Source organism: Pinus tabuliformis, chromosome 7 (genome assembly GCF_031772625.1).
Source record: "Pinus tabuliformis cultivar Carrire ecotype Pingquan chromosome 7, CPIR1, whole genome shotgun sequence".
NCBI lineage: Eukaryota > Viridiplantae > Streptophyta > Pinopsida > Pinales > Pinaceae > Pinus > Pinus tabuliformis.
In genome coordinates this window covers 1,868,797,505-1,868,814,171 of record NC_142293.1, presented here as the reverse complement: position 1 = coordinate 1,868,814,171, position 16,667 = coordinate 1,868,797,505, and the positions used below count along the sequence as shown (strand labels likewise).

Below are 16,667 nucleotides of genomic sequence, written 5' to 3'. Positions count from 1 at the left end.
ACACAGGCCATTCAGATCAGCTGCCACAGTTGACCGATCTCATGTCCAAAAATTCCTATGCAGATCAGCTAGCTCGCATCAACAAGCCTCCACAGCCATGCTCGGATCTGGGACAAAAATTCCAGTGAGACAACGGCTCTACAGAGTATCAACTTAGACCTCCCACCTTGTAGCTTTCTTCAATAGGCTCCACGAAAAACGGACAGCGCTCCTCATCAGCTAGCACATCTTCCAACGCTCATAGCAGTGACAAAAAAAATATCACACAATCGTACACAGATTCAGTCTTCACGCCATAGCCATTACTTCACACCCTTCCAAAAAAAATTCGTTGCACATGAAACTAGCAATAACAGCAAATGAAACAAACAAACTAATCATCAACTTCTTCAACCCAGGAGTAACCAAGCCCACGAGGGGCTAGGCCCTCAGGCTCTGATACCAAGATAAAATTGCAGTCACTCAAAATATATTCTATTAATTGTTGAATGAGGAAATTACACACATAATAATACAATCAATAGTCTCAAGATAGGAATGCTATCTTAGACGTACAGTAGTGTGGTTGAGAGATTCTCTCAACCACACACTAAGCTAGGAGAAACTAAATTCCTATTACATAGGAACAAACTCCTCAAATAGAAAAGTGCAACCATAGACAAGTAGGAATTAATTATTTCCAATTGAATCTAAGCTGGGTTAGAATTGTTAAGACTAAATTGATAATAGATGAGTTGAATTTAATGGATTGCAAATTTATGAATATTTTAGAAATCAATAAATCTTAATGGATTACAAATATATGAATATTTTAGAAATCAATAAATCTAGTACAAAATTTAACTGTGGGAGTGTTTAAATAGCTTTGTTAATAAGGAAATGGATTCAGTATCATCAAGATTTATTTTAGCTTATATTGACAGCTATAATCTAAATTTTGAAAACTTTTCACAAAATTTCCTTAAACTTGACCACTATAATATGAATTTTGAAAAATTTCCACAATTGTTTCTCAAAATCATAAAATTCCATTATATCCATGTATCCACCTAAACCAAGCCGGGTTAGAATTGAAGCTGGGTTAGAATTGTTGAGACTAAATTGGTTGTAGATGAGTTGAATCTAAGGTGGGTTAGAATTATTGAACTAAATTGGTTCTAGTTGAGTTGAATTTAATGGATTGCAAATTTATGAATATTTTAGAAATCAATAAATTTATCTAAATATAGGAGCACACAAGTTCACTGTGAGAGTGTTTAAATAACTTTGTTAATAAAGAAATAGATTCAGTATCATCAAGATTTATCTTGGCTTATACAAAATTCTGAAACTTAACTGTTATAATCTAAATTTTGAAAACTTTTCACAAAGTTTAATGTGACCACTATAATTTGTATAATGAAAAAATTCCACAAATTTTTCTCAAAATCATAAAATTCCATTATATCCATGTATCCACCTAAACCAAACTGGGTTAGAATTGTTGAGACTCAATTGATTCAAATAAGTTGAATCCAACCCAGGTTAGAATTGTTAAGACTAAATTGATTCTAGATGAGTTGAATGTAATAGGTTGTAAATTTATGAATATTTTAGAAATCATTAAATCTATTTAAATATAGATTTATGATTTTTTTTTTGAAAACCTGATATTTTGATAAATAAAATACTAAATTTAACTTTAGTTTTATCACATTTACAAAATATTATGAAACCTATCATTAATATAATATGAATGAAAGTTGAATATAATAAATTTAATTGATGTTGATCGAGCATCCGGAACGAAACAGGCACAATTCTGTATAGACTTTAGTGTCACACAATGCAATTTCTTCATTTGACTCATTTTCTTAAATTATAAGGGTTCGATTTTTTTAATATAGTTCTAGATATTCAATGCAATTTCTTCATTTGGCTCATTTTCTTAAATGACAAGGCGTCCTTTTTTTAATATGGTTCTCGGCATTTTTAACGTGTTTGATGCTATCTTTTGGTATTTTCGAACATAAAATATGGCGTGTGCTTTATCGCTACTTTACTAAATTCGATGTTGTTGGAATTTTTTATAATTCTAAACAAAATTGAAAAACAGAACAATACTCTGTTTTTAACACAACGGAAATAAAAATCGTTTTCGGAATACGGTGTTTTAGCAACGCTGAAACTGGTGTTTCAGCAACGCAGTTTTGTCAGTTGCTGTTTGCAGTGTATCAGCAACAGTGTTTTAGCAATGTTGAAACTCGTGTATCAGCAACACTTTATTTTGACGTCAAGACTATTTTCTGGTTACAGTGTAACAGTAACGCGCAAATAAAACTTCTATTTATAAACAGTAAACCAACTGATACAAATTCGTCTTCCTCACATAGAGAGATTTTCACAAAAGATTATGCTGAAGAGCATCTTCCTCTTGACAGAGAGATTACAGCAGGAATTCTTCAGTTCCACAAACCGATTTTTCACTATCTGAAAATTACAGTTTCAGCACTGTTGTGCATTACAAAGAAGGAACTCTTTATCATTCTTCTCTAACGTAAAATAGAACTGTTGTTCATTACATTTATATGTTAAAACATATTTGTCTTTAAACAATAAAATAATACAAATATCTTCTAAAGCTTATCTGCGTATTGAATGCAGCAAGCGGTGATGCCTTTTGCAGAAATGAAGTCAGCTGTTGCAGGGGAATTTAATGCTGAAAATTTAATGCACATAAATGTGGAAAATATCAAGCACGACTTTGAGGCATTCAACAGTCTGGAATATCTACGGCAAATCAGATTTCTGTCCAGCTATTTATCTTGCAGTTGGAATTAAATTCCAACACTCCCCCTTAATTTCAACTACTGGGTTTTTCTGCATACCCAGACATTTCCTGAAATGATCAAAACTTTTCTTTCCCAATGGTTTTGTCAAGATGTCAACGAACTGATCCTCTGTTCTGCAGTGCTACAAAACAATTTCATCATTATTAACCAATTCACGTATGAAGTGAAATTTGGTGTCTATGTGCTTTGTCCTTTTATGAAAAACAGAGTTTTTAGACAATGCTATTGCTGAGCTATTGTCACAATAAATGGTTGTGCCCTTTTCTTATTCATGACACAAATCTCTGAGAACTCTTCTCAGCCATACTGCTTGGCATGCTGTTGATGTTGCTGCCACATACTCTGCCTCTGCTGTTGACAAAGACATAACTGGTTGCTTCTTGGAAGCCCATGAGATGGCTCCCGATCCCATATGAAACACATATCCCGATGTGCTTTTCCTGTCATCAACACTTCTAGCCCAATCACTGTCAGTGTAACCTCTCAACATGAAACTTTCAGAATAGGAGTATAAAATACCAAACCCCTTCATTCCATTCACATACCTTAGAATCCTCTTGGCTGCCTGACAATGAGTCTCTTTCGGTCTTTCCATAAATCTGGAGATTAAACTCACAACGTGCATAATGTCCGGCCTAGTTGCAGTCAAGTACATAAGGCTGCCAACTATGCTCTTGTACAATTTTGGATCAAAATCATTGCTGCTGTCTTCTTTGGTCAATTTCAACCCCATTATAGTTGGAGTCATGGTTGTCTTGTTGTTCTGCATGTTAAATCTCTTCAACACTGCTTCTACATATTTAAATTGAGAAATGAAAATACCATTTTCACTTTGGTCTACTTCAATTCCAAGAAAATATCTTAAGAAGCCCAATTCAGTCATTTCAAATTCATGTTTCATGACTGCTTTAAAATCAGCAATAAGAGAAGCATCATTGCTAGTAAAAATCAAATCATCTACATATAAAACAACAATAAGAATCTTACCGTCATTCTCATTTATGTAGAGTGTGGGTTCACCATAACACTTATCAAACCCATTCTCAATTAGATAAGCATCTATTCTGCTGTACCATGCTCTTGGAGCTTGCTTCAGCCCATAAAGAGCCTTCTTCAGTTTGCAGACTTTATGCTCTTGGCCTTCAACTTCATAGCCTGGAGATTGTTCAACATAAACCTCTTCTTTTAACACTCCATTCAGGAACGCAGATTTAACATCCATCTGATAAATCTTCCATTTTTGTTGTGCTGCAATAGACAACAATGTTCTGACTGTTTCCATCCTTGCTACTGGTGCAAAGGTTTCATTATAGTCTTTGCCTTGTTGCTGCTTGTAGCCTTTCACAACAAGTCTTACTTTGTGCCTGTCAATCTTTCCTTCAGCATTGCTTTTGGTCTTATAGACCCACTTAACTCCAATGGCATCTTTGCCTTCAGGGAGGTCCACTAACTCCCATGTTTTACTCTTCTCAATTGCACCAATTTCTTCATTCATTGCTTCAATCCATTTATCTTCATTTACAACATCTTCAAAATGAACTGGGTCATCAACATGACAATACAAAGCGAATAATGAATTCAGACCGGTATTGTTACTTACCTCTCCTTGTTCATAAATCTCATTCAGATTTTTGAATCTTGGTCTTCTTGGTGTGCTTGGAGTTCCATCCTAACTTGAGGGTATTTCTGATCCCTGTGGTGTGCTTGGAAAAGCACTTCCTTGACTTCTCAAGGATGTTTGAATTCTAGCTTGTGGTGTGATTTGTTGTACTTGCTGTGGTGGAGGAGGAGCCACCAAGGAAGGATTATTTGTTGTTGTCCCTTCCTCTTCTTCTTCGTGAGACACAATTGTCTTCACATTCACTGTCTTCTCTAAGCTTCCATCCCAAGCTTCATCTTCAATGAACTGCACATCTCTGCTTACTATTAATTTCTTGGTGGATGGATTATAGAGTTTGTATGCTTTTGACTCATCACAATAGCCAATAAAGACACACTTCTCCCCCTTACTGTCAAGCTTCTTCCTTAGCTGATCCGGTACATGTGCATATGCTACACAACCGAATACTCTCATGTGAGTGACAGTTTGCTTTTGACCACTCCATGCTTCTTCTAGTATTTTGTTCATGACAGCTTTAGTTGGGCATCTATTCAAGATGTAAATTACGCAAATAACAGCTTCTGCCCAATACTCATGCAGCAAGTGTTTTGCCTTCAGCATACTTCTGACCATGTCAAGAATGGTCCTATTCTTCCTTTCGGCAACATCATTTTGCTGAGGTGTATACCTCGTGGTGAACTGCTTTTGTATGCCATTCTCTCTGCAAAAATGCAGAAAGTCTTTGGAGATGTACTCTCCTCCTCTATCTGTTCTGAGCACTTTGATATAATGCCCACACTGCTTCTCAACAAGAGTTTTGAAGTGGCAGAATTTCTCAAACACTTCACTCTTCTATTTCAGCATATACAACCATGTCTTTCTGGTGTAATCATCAATAAAAGTTAAAACATATCTATTTCCGACAAATGATGGTATTTGCATCGGTCCACACACGTCAGAGTGAACAATTTCCAAGGGTGTTTTTGCCCTTATACTCTTTCCCGCTGGAAAGCTTTCTTTGTGTTGCTTGCCCAAGATGTAGCTTTCACAAAGGCTGTCCGGTTTCTCGATCAATGACAATCCCTTTACCATTCCCTTTCTGTGCAACAGATTCAAGCCTCCGAAATTGAGATGTCCAAATCTCAAGTGCCACAACCAATTCTCATCTTTCACTTGTTCCTGAAAGACTTCTTGTGTTACAGCTGCAATAGTTCTTTCTTCCTTCAAATCTACCCTGAGTTTGAGAGGAAACATTCTATTGCTAGTCATCTGCACCTGTGCAATGATCTTCTTACTTGGAGGTATGTATCTGATTGTACACATATCATCTTTGAAGAACACATTGTAACCTTTGTTAATGAGTTGTCCTGTGCTCAAAAGATTACATTTCAGACCAAGTACATAGTATACCTCTGGCACAATCATTTGTTCTCCATTTCTTTCTTGGATATTGACTTTGCCCTTACCCTTGATAGATATCTTACTATCAGTTTCTGTTGTTACCTCAGATTTCACATTTTCATATAGATTGGCAAACATTTCAATATTTCCAGTCATGTGATTACTACAACCTGAGTCTAAGAACCAAACATCTTCTTGTTTTTCTTGTGCAATGTTACATGCTAACAACACAATCTTTGGATTCTTATTTTCTTCATTTGCAAAATTAGCATTCTGCCTATTATTCATGTCATTTTGTTTTTTCCTACATTCATTGGCATAGTGCCCATATTTCTTACAATAATGACATTGGACTTGCGATTTGTCATACCTATGTCCATGAGCTTGTTGTTTGCTTGAACCTTCATTTTGGTTCTGATTGCAGCTCCTTCCCCTTGTGCTTGCAGGATTATTTCTACCTTTGTTTTGGCTTCTTCCACGACCTCTGTTATTTGCTCTACCTCGACCTTTTCCTTGGCCAAAAGACATTTGAGTCTTGAATGTTTTCTCAAAAGAGGAATATGTTCCTCTACTCAATCTGTGTTCATGAGACATAAGAGAAGCACTCAGTTCATCTACTGTGAACTGTGAGAGATCTTTTGTTTCTTCTATTGCTACCACAATAGATTCAAACCTTGAGGGTAAAATTCTCAAGATCTTCTCTACAATCCTTCTTTCTTCAAGAATCTCACCATGATATCTTATCTGGGTTATCAACCTAATAACGTGAGTGAAGAATGAATCTATTGTATCAGATTCCTTCATGCTGAGTGTTTCAAAGTCTCTCCTCAACATCTGCAAATTTGCAGTCTTCACCTTCTCCATGCCTTGATAGGCAGTTTTGAGAATATCCCATGCCTCCTTGGATTCTTTTGCTGCTGCAATCCGTGGGAAAACACTTTCATGTACTGATTGGAAGAGAAAAAGGAGGGCTTTGGCATCCTTCTTCTTGTCGCTCTTCAACTGGTCTCTTTCTGCTACTGTCAAAGTAGCCAACGCTGTTGCATCTGTAGGTTCAACATAGCCAGTTTCAACCAGCTCCCATATTCCTTGAGAAGCAAACAATGCTTTCATTGTTATGGACCAATAACTGTGATTTTTCCCATTAAATTGTGGCAGTTGGGAACTCATCAAACCTATTCCAGCATCTGCTATCTTAACCTATATAAATAAAGAAGAGATACTGACCGTATAAATAAAAACAAGCATAAACGTTCTCTGCTGGAGAAAATCTGCTCAATAAGCTTCTTACAGCTCCTACAGTGAAAAACAAACTCTGTTTTTGACTTACTGAGTGCCTAGACTAGTTCTGATACCATGTTGGAATTTCTAATAATTCTAAACAAAACTGAAAAATAGAACAAAACTCTGTTTTTAACACAACGGAAATAAAAATCGTTTGTGGAATACGGCATTTCAGCAACGCTGGAACTGGTGTTTCAGCAACACAGTTTCGTTAGTTGTTGTTTGCAGTGTATCAACAACGGTGTTTTAGCAATGCTGAAACTTGTGTATCAGCAACACTCTGTTTTGACGTCAAGACTATTTTCTGATTACGGTGTAACATCAACACGCAAATAAAACTTCTATTTATAAACAGTAAACCAACTGATACAAATTCTTCTTCCTCACATAGAGGGATTTTCACAAAATATTACGTTGAAAAGTATCTTCCTCTTGGCAGAGGGATTACAGCAGGAATGCTGCAGTTCCACAAACCAATTTTTCACTATCTGAAAATTACAGTTTAAGCACTACTGTGCGTTACAAAGAAGGAACTATTTAATATAATTCTCCACATTTGTATGTGATGCTTTATTCTAGTATTTTCTAAGGATAAAAAGCTTATGCTTTATCACTATCACTACTTTAGCTCGCTACACATTACATCAGTCAAGATAGTCTTAACCTTACATTATCTTCTTAGAAGTAATAGACGTGAAAATTAGTTGTCCAAAATATGTCTCTGCAAATTACATCACAATAGTCTAACTATAGTTTTTTCTTAATTACATCACAATGCCCTAGAGTTACATCACAATGGCCTAACTCTATAGTTTTTTCTTAATTACATCGCAATGGCCTAACGCTATAATTTTATCTTAAAGTTAAGACAATGTAAAAGATAACGTACAAATTATATCTATGAAACTTCAAAAGTAAGTAGAGTCGAAAGAAGAGTAAAACTTTTTCTTTAATTACATCACAATGGCCTCATTTATGGCTTTTTCTTAAGGTTAAGACAATGTAAAAGATAGCGTCCAAATTATATGTACGAAGGTTTAACAGTAAGTAGAGTCGAAAGAAGATTTTAATCTGAAATAAGCAAAACCCAAAAGAAGAATAAAACTGAAAAAAACACAAGTCAAATAGTATGTATATAATATACTTCGATCAAAATAAAACAATGTCAAGGAGCTTAATTCCTTTGAGAACCATCTTTTATAAATGTACTTTTTGACATTTACCATCAAAATTTATACACATTGCTATCTCCCTTTTTAATGAAGTTTCAGTCTTTCCAATTTCTGTACATATTATCAAATGGGTTTCATTTTCCTGAACTTCTTCAACTTATATAAGGTTGAACTTATATCAGTTTATACATATTGCTATCTCCCTTTTTAATGAAATTTTAACAAATGGGTTTCATTTTCCTGAACTTCTTCAACTTAAATAAGGTTGAACTTATATCGGTTTATACATATTGTTATCTCCCTTTTTAATGAAATTTTAGTCTTTTCAATTTCTCAACATATTATCAAATGGGTTTCATTTTCCTGAACTTCTTCAACTTATATCAGTTGATTACTTATATAGCTTGAATTTATATCAGTTGATTGGAAATATGTTCCAATCTGAGAGAGGTAGATTTTATATTTTTTATCATCAAATTTTAGTTTTTTTTTTAAATCTACAATATCAACAATTATATATATAAATATAGATACCAATATCAATTTAACTAAAATTAAATCTCTCGTAAATTTAGATTTACAGTTTCTACATTTCTCCGCTGACTCCCTTCTATAAAATCATAATGTTCTTTCTTATATTTCTTCCAAATCTTTTTACATGTTCATTCGCTGCAAGTCCTCTTAGAATCTGCAATTTTAATGTGAATACATCATATTTAGTTGCAATTTTATCGTATTGTTGTTAGATATTCTACAATTTTAACAATGATTCTGCATGCGGAATAAACTCAAGGAATCATTAAACCTTACTTCCCAGGGATACGAGTTACCTCCAGCCATTGGTGATGCATTGAAGCAGGCCACAGTCCACAAGCTTCTCCTTCAGCACTCCAGCTTCTGTCCAGACAAAAGAACACAAAATTCTGAAGGCACTTCCGAGCTCTGCTATCTCAGCTAGATGGTGTAGAACTGAAGGGGGTTTGAGATATGAGCTTGGGGACCAACAGATGAACATATAGCTAAGCTTCCATCAAGCTTCTAAATGCTATGTGTTAGAAAAACCACAAATCAAGGTAGAGATGAGATCAAAGTAATGGACCACTTTAGTAGCTCCCAATTATTAATTTAGTAATTGCAGTTGATTTTCTTAACTTAAGGAAACTACTGCAGTTGGTTTCCATAAGTTAAGAAAAGCTGCAACTCCATAAATCAAGGTAGCTTTTGTGTTAAATTAATGGAGCTTAACATTCTCCCACTTGGTCCATACTTCCAAACTTAATGTCTCAACTTAAAAACCATTGACAATCTTTATTAAGTAATAGATACATGAATCATGGCGATAAGTCCTCTTATGACGAGTATTATCTTCCATGTATTACTATGCATTTATTCTTATTATAATTTATGTGGTAACAATATCTTAATGAATAAACCCTATGTTTATTCTTGGTCCTTCTTAAATGAATTTTCTCAAATCAACTTAAGGTGCACATAAATATGAGAAAAAACATCACAATAATTAAGAATTTCATTATCATTGTCCATACAATGAAAAACTGCATAATGGAACCAAGTCCCATATTCAATACATGATCCTTGAAATTAACTGTGGCATGCCCTTAGTCAAAGGATCATTGATCATTAACTCAGTGCTGTCGTGCTCAATGACCACTTTATTTTCTTTAACACGTTCCCTTATAGCTAAAAACTTAATGTCGATGTGTTTATTTCGACTCCCACTATTTTAGCCATAAAACCAGCATCTGAATTATCACAATATATTCTCAATGGCTTAGATATAGAATCCATAATTCTAAGCCCAGAAATGAAATTCTTAAGCCATACACCATGTAAAGCAGCCTCAAAACAGGAGACGAACTCGACTTCCATAGTGGAAGTGGCAATCAAGGTCTGCTTGGCAAATGTATCCTGATGTTGATTTGCGTGAATCAACACATTCAGCAAAGTCAGAATCTGAGTAGCCAGTTACTTCCAAGTTGTCCGTCCGTCTATACATAAGCATGTAGGTACCTCATTACTTTCTTTGCAGCTCTCCAGTGGTCTAAACCTGAATCACTCTGACATCGTCCCAACATTCCTACATTAGGCTTCCGACAGCAGAAGCATATGGAATGTTCTTCATTTGTTTCCTTTCTGAGTCGTTCTTCGGGCATTGGTTCAAATTGAACCTATCACCCTTCACAATGGGAGCTATACTTGGTGAACAATCCTTCATCTGAAATCTCTCTAAAATTTTATTAATATAGGTTTCCTGGGACAGACCCAAGATGCCTCGAAATCTGTCTCTATGGATCTTAATGCCAATGACATAAGATGCCTCACCTATATCCTTTATATCAAAACTTTTAGAGAGGAATTGTCTCACCTCATGTAGCAAACCCTTATCATTGGTTGCTAGCAAAAGGTCATCCACATATAAAACAAGAAAACAAATTTTACTCCCACTAACCTTCAGGTATATACATTGACCCATAATGTTTTCTACAAAACCAAAAGAAGAAATTACATTATGGAATCTCAAATACCATTGGGAGGATGCTTGTTTTAAACCATACAATGACTTCTTGAGCTTGCAAACCAATTGCTCACCATGACTAGAGGGGAATCAATGAAGATGTGTTATTCATGAAGAAGTGTTATCAATCATTAATCTTTTAGTGCCAGTGTGAACATGCATTGAATCATATGTGACTTTGTTTTGCAGTAAAGACCATTAGACAAAATACCATTCCCAACATAATCAGATTTATAGAATAGACTGAAAGATTCTTCTGAAAAGTTTAAGGAATATCCAAAAGGTACAAGCCTTGAAACTAAAATCAAGTTTCTAAAAAAACTTGGAACATAAAAGGTCCTTTCTAACTCCAAAACAAAGCCACTACTTAAAGTTAAATAACATGTTCTTATAGCTTCCACATGCGAGCCCATCTTGTTTCCTGATAAGATGCTTTGCTCACTTCTCACTGGCTATTAACGTTAACCATATTAGATTCATAATAAGCAACGAGATTACTTCTTCAAGTTCGGGAATGTCAGAACGAATCTCAGAGAAATTTGCAGGTTGTTCTACTGCATCAAAATAAAGAATCACATGCTTATGTTGAGGCTTAATAAACTTTCATGTTCTACCAATGTAAAACATGGTAAAATGAATTGAATCAAATGACATGAAAATTGCCTGTGGGCTAAATTTTCAACTCAAACAGATTCAATAAAACTTTATGAACTTTCATGTTTTACCAATGTAAAACATGCTAAAAAGAATTGAATCAAATGACATGAAAATTGCCTGTGGGCTAAATTTTCAATTCAAGCAGATTCAATAAAACTTTTATGAACTTTCATGTTTTACCAATGTAAAACATGCTAAAAAGGAATTGAATCAAATGACATGAAAATTGCCTGTGGGCTAAATTTTCAATTCAAGCAGATTCAATAAAACTTTTATGAACTTTCATGTTTTACCAATGTAAAACATGGTAAAAAGAATTGAATCAAATGACATGAAAATTGCCTGTGGGCTAAATTTTCAACTCAAACAGATTCAATAAAACTTTATGATCTTTCACGTTTTACCAATGTAAAACATGCTAAAAAGAATTGAATCAAATGACATGAAAATTGCCTGTGGGCTAAATTTTCAACTCAAACAGATTCAATAAAACTTTATGATCTTTCACGTTTTACCAATGTAAAACATGCTAAAAAGAATTGAATCAAATGACATGAAAATTGCCTGTGGGCTAAATTTTCAATTCAAGCAGATTCAATAAAACTTTATGATAAAACTTATTAATTCATAACTCCTGTGGGTAGGTTATGAAATTTTATCCTAATTAATCACATAAATATAATAAAAATTCCTGTGGGATAAAATTTATTATATTCAGTGTAATTAATTACAATTTAATGTCTAAATAATCTTTATGTGATCTTGCCAATCAATATATAATTTTATTTAATTAAAGATGCTGTGGCTACTCTCTAATTAATTAAAATTACATGGATCACTAGACATTAATTTTGTTGCATAAACAAAACTTAACCAGAGAGAAAAATAATGTTTACTGAAAGGAGTAAGTCAAAATGACATTTTAATAAACTCCATATAAGTGTAATAATTCTCCAGCAAAATCAAAAGCAGTCAGCATTACCGAAAATGACTACAAATTGATTGTTCAATTTATAAACTTAACCCGGAGATAGATTGAATCAACTTTGATCTACTTTGCATTTGCATAGCAAATGCAGTTCGAAGACTAGCTGGCTTGACTTCAGGCTCCGTCCTTAAGTTTATAAAACAACAAAATAGACCAGCAAACAAGCTATTTTGCTCACAAGATAAATGGAATTAAAATCAAATTTACATTCCTTAGTCTCACTGTCCCATAATTTATTTAAGACTAATTCTTAAATCAATTACAAAATGGGCTCTAAACAATTTGCAAACAAAACTGCAAATTTGAAATATTCAAAGACTAAATTATTTCAAATATTGAAATATTGAAATATTTAAGAATGCATGAACTATTTCCTTTAACATGACTCATATTAAAAAGAATAGACTTCACAACCATTTCACGTTCATACCCGAAACTTTGGTAAGAACCTTTATGTCATGAACATTCTTGAATGAATCAAGTCATATAATGACCTTTCCATTTATTTTAAATATATATTTATAAAATCATCTAAAGTTATGTAACCAAAATACATATAACCAAAATTATAACCAAAGTTATAACCAAATATATATAACCAAAATATATATATCAAAATATATACCAAACGAAACAAACCATACAATATGGTATTAAAAAACGGATTGACTCAAAATTCCAAAGCACTCGTCTTCAAAATAGTAATCACATCAATCCAAATCGAACACTTCTCTTTGCAGAAATTCAATCTTTAAACGACTTATAGAATCTTAAGTTGCAAAGACAACTAAGCTGTTCAGTCTCCCAAGACATATCCCTTCACTTTCAAATGTCAAATCAATGATCTGAGTTTGTCAATGTTAATTAGATTGTCAACAGAATTAGCATCCATATATACCTATTCGATGTTTACAGCCTATATACCAATTGGTATGTTACGATTATTCATGACCATTCCTTACATCTGTCATCCAAAACCGCTGACGAAAACCCCATAGTAGGCGTTACAACTATACAAAAGCGACCACTAGTGAAAACTTTGCATTATCAACCATTACGCTTGTCTCTAATACGGTAATGTGTTTCTGACGGCAATGTGTTTGTATATTATCAACAATGCCAATTACCAGGGTTCGATTTTCATTGTGGTAGCCAGCAAACACATGACAAGGGATGACGCTGCAACTGGCATATAAATTTACCAAAGGAACTCGTGTCAAGAGCATATTTCTCAATGCAACTTTAAAAAAGGGACTTTTGTTAAATATTTACCAACTGCAACCGTCATAACTGGTTTCCCACCTTTCAACCATTTTTAGGTTTTCTTCACCAAAAGCCACACGACAAAACGATGCCGCATTCTGGGTCCGATTAACTGAGAAATAGGAAGGTTATTTTAAGCCGAATGGTACATATCTTTTTAATCTATTAAATAAAATTATAATTCGTTCCAGCTCTCAGCTCACTGCCGACATTTGTTAAAACAAATATATGAATTAGAGTCCAAGAGTTCAGAACCCAGACGGACGGACCGCAAACTCGGCTCCACATAAAATTTCTTTCTGTCATGGCATAACCCTACCTCCTAGCAAACCTAATGGCGGAACCGAGGTTGAAGTTCACCAGTGCTCAGAGCAAGAACAAGAATGATTTTTAACATTTACCAGAAAAACATCAATTATAATTTCTCGTCTCTTTAAAGGGTTAATGTTTTCTACTGGTTTATCTTGGAGCTGAAGATGTTTCTATTTTAACCCACACCAGAAGGAAAAGTCCTTTGATAAGGGCGATAGAGCTTCGCGTTTGTTCATATTTGAGTGTGCATGTTTAGAAAAAACTCCCTCTAGCCGGAAACACCCAATGACAATGAAACCCTTAGTCCCTCCGCTTTCAAATAACAGATTCAGATTGGCCCTGTCGAGTCAAAACACTCCATCGCCATCGCATAAATCAAGAGGGGAATCATACTCCCCTCGCCTTGAGACGATAAAGCTACCAGAGGAAAGGACAGGCAAGTTAATCAAACTACAAACCTTCACATGCAAATGAAATAGAAAACGAATACGCATGCTGGGGGAGAAAAGGTCATGACTTAACCAGGGTTTTGTGCCGGCCAAAACACTTTTCAAATAAGCTGATGTGGTCCGCTACTTTTAGGTTTCTCACTCCTTTATATCAAAGTCCAAGGTCTGAAGGGACTCGAATACTCTTCGGCATCGAAAAGAATTTACTATAATGAATGGCATCGATTATTATTAATAATCTGGTAGGTACATCAATCGCTTTCTAACAAAAATCGTTCGATGAACCAAATTTAAAACTTAAAACGCATAAAAGAAATGTAAAGTGCGCACTTAAAGAATGTGGAGTTCGGCGCACTTAAAAACCCAAGGCAGAGGTAAAAGGGCTCTGATACCAACTGTTAGATATTCTACAATTTTAACAATGATTCTGCATGCGGAATAAACTCAAGGAATCATTAAACCTTATTGCCCAGGGATACGAGTTACCTCCAGCCATTGGTGATGCATTGAAGCAGGCCACAGTCCACAAGCTTCTCCTTCAGCACTCCAGCTTCTGTCCAGACAAAAGAACACAAAATTCTGAAGGCACTTCCGAGCTCTGCTATCTCAGCTAGATGGTGTAGAACTGAAGGGGGTTTGAGATATGAGCTTGGGGACCAACAGATGAACATATAGCTAAGCTTCCATCAAGCTTCTAAATGCTATGTGTTAGAAAAACCACAAATCAAGGTAGAGATGAGATCAAAGTAATGGACCACTTTAGTAGCTCCCAATTATTAATTTAGTAATTGCAGTTGATTTTCTTAACTTAAGGAAACTACTGCAGTTGGTTTCCATAAGTTAAGAAAAGCTGCAACTCCATAAATCAAGGTAGCTTTTGTGTTAAATTAATGGAGCTTAACAATTGTGTGTTGCAATACTTGCTGTGTCTGTCCATATTTCTTACTGTAACCTAATCCTATCAGGGATTGAGTCTAATGCAACTGGTGGATATAAATGAAAGCCATGGCTGCCTTTTTGCAGGTTCTCTATTTCATGGTGGGCATACACCTACCCAATGACATCGACATCAATAGCGACAATAAGATACTCAGAGCAAGTACCCCATCTTTTCGCACACGTCTTGGCTGTACTTCTTTCTACAGTTGCTACTATTACAATCTTTGGTCTCTTCGTCACAACTCTCTTGCACGCCTTCGTTTGGAAAACCCTCTTCCCCAACGACATGGCCATCGCAATTACAACGAAGCAGAGAAACAATATGACCAAGTCATCTCCCAATCCCAAATTCAAAGTCTCTGATATTGAACGACCCAATACCAAACCCAGAGGGCCAGTTCGCACCAGTTTCGAGCTGCTGAAAGCTACAGTAAGGAACCACGGACAGCGCAGAGAAACAACGATATATCCAGAAAATATATTAGTAGATGGCCAGTAGGCGAGGGGGAAATGTTGGCCAGATCAGCTTGCCTAAAAAATGCTGGTCATAGTCCCCGGGATTAATTTTCCTTTCAGTATTTAATTTTCTCTTGTATTGTAGTACTTGATTTTCTGTTGTCTCTCTACTGTTGTTAGAACTACTATGCCATTATTGATGGAGCTATGTACAGTAAGAGACCTCTCTGATCACCAGCAATGAGAATTTGTTGGATTGACACCTTTTCTTCATCTCTCATTAACATTAACGAGAATTTGTTGGGTTGCCTCTTTTCTTTTTCCTTTTCCTTGGAATGGTACTTGTTGGAATGCCATTTTCTCCCAGTGGGATGAGAGCTGGTTGACGTGTCAATATGTCATCGGATTCCGAATCACGGTAGCATCAGCATTAAATCAATCATTTGTACAACGTTTTGAATAATAAACTCCCCATGAGTATGAGAGCATTATTTTTAATATTTCCTGTTCGCATTATTACTTAGGGATTTTGCAAAGGAGAGTGTGGGGTTATTCCTTTCTAATATTGGTCGACGTTGGCAGATGTCAAATAATATGTACACAGATGCTTTCGTTGCTCCAAAATTTTCAGTTCCCATCTTCAGACTATCATCTATATATATAATTCATACATTTTAAGTTCGCATGATGAATAAGGGTTTTTGCAAACTATTTCTCTACGCGTTGTCCACCGGGGCCGCATTTTAGCCAGGACTTGCCCAGTTCTAGTTGGAATTTGG

The 16,667-nt window shown here is 35.1% G+C and overlaps 1 pseudogene across 1 annotated transcript in view; it reads left to right on the top strand.

Annotated features, from left to right (window-relative positions):
• LOC149255930 (guard cell S-type anion channel SLAC1-like) overlaps window positions 1-16,367 on the top strand; it is a 42,694-nt pseudogene extending 26,327 nt beyond the window's left edge. The window contains exon 4 of the transcript XR_016266426.1: window positions 15,517-16,367. The product of XR_016266426.1 is annotated as a guard cell S-type anion channel SLAC1-like (transcript). The remainder of the gene's footprint in view (window positions 1-15,516) is intronic.
• The last annotated feature ends 300 nt before the right edge of the window (window positions 16,368-16,667 follow it).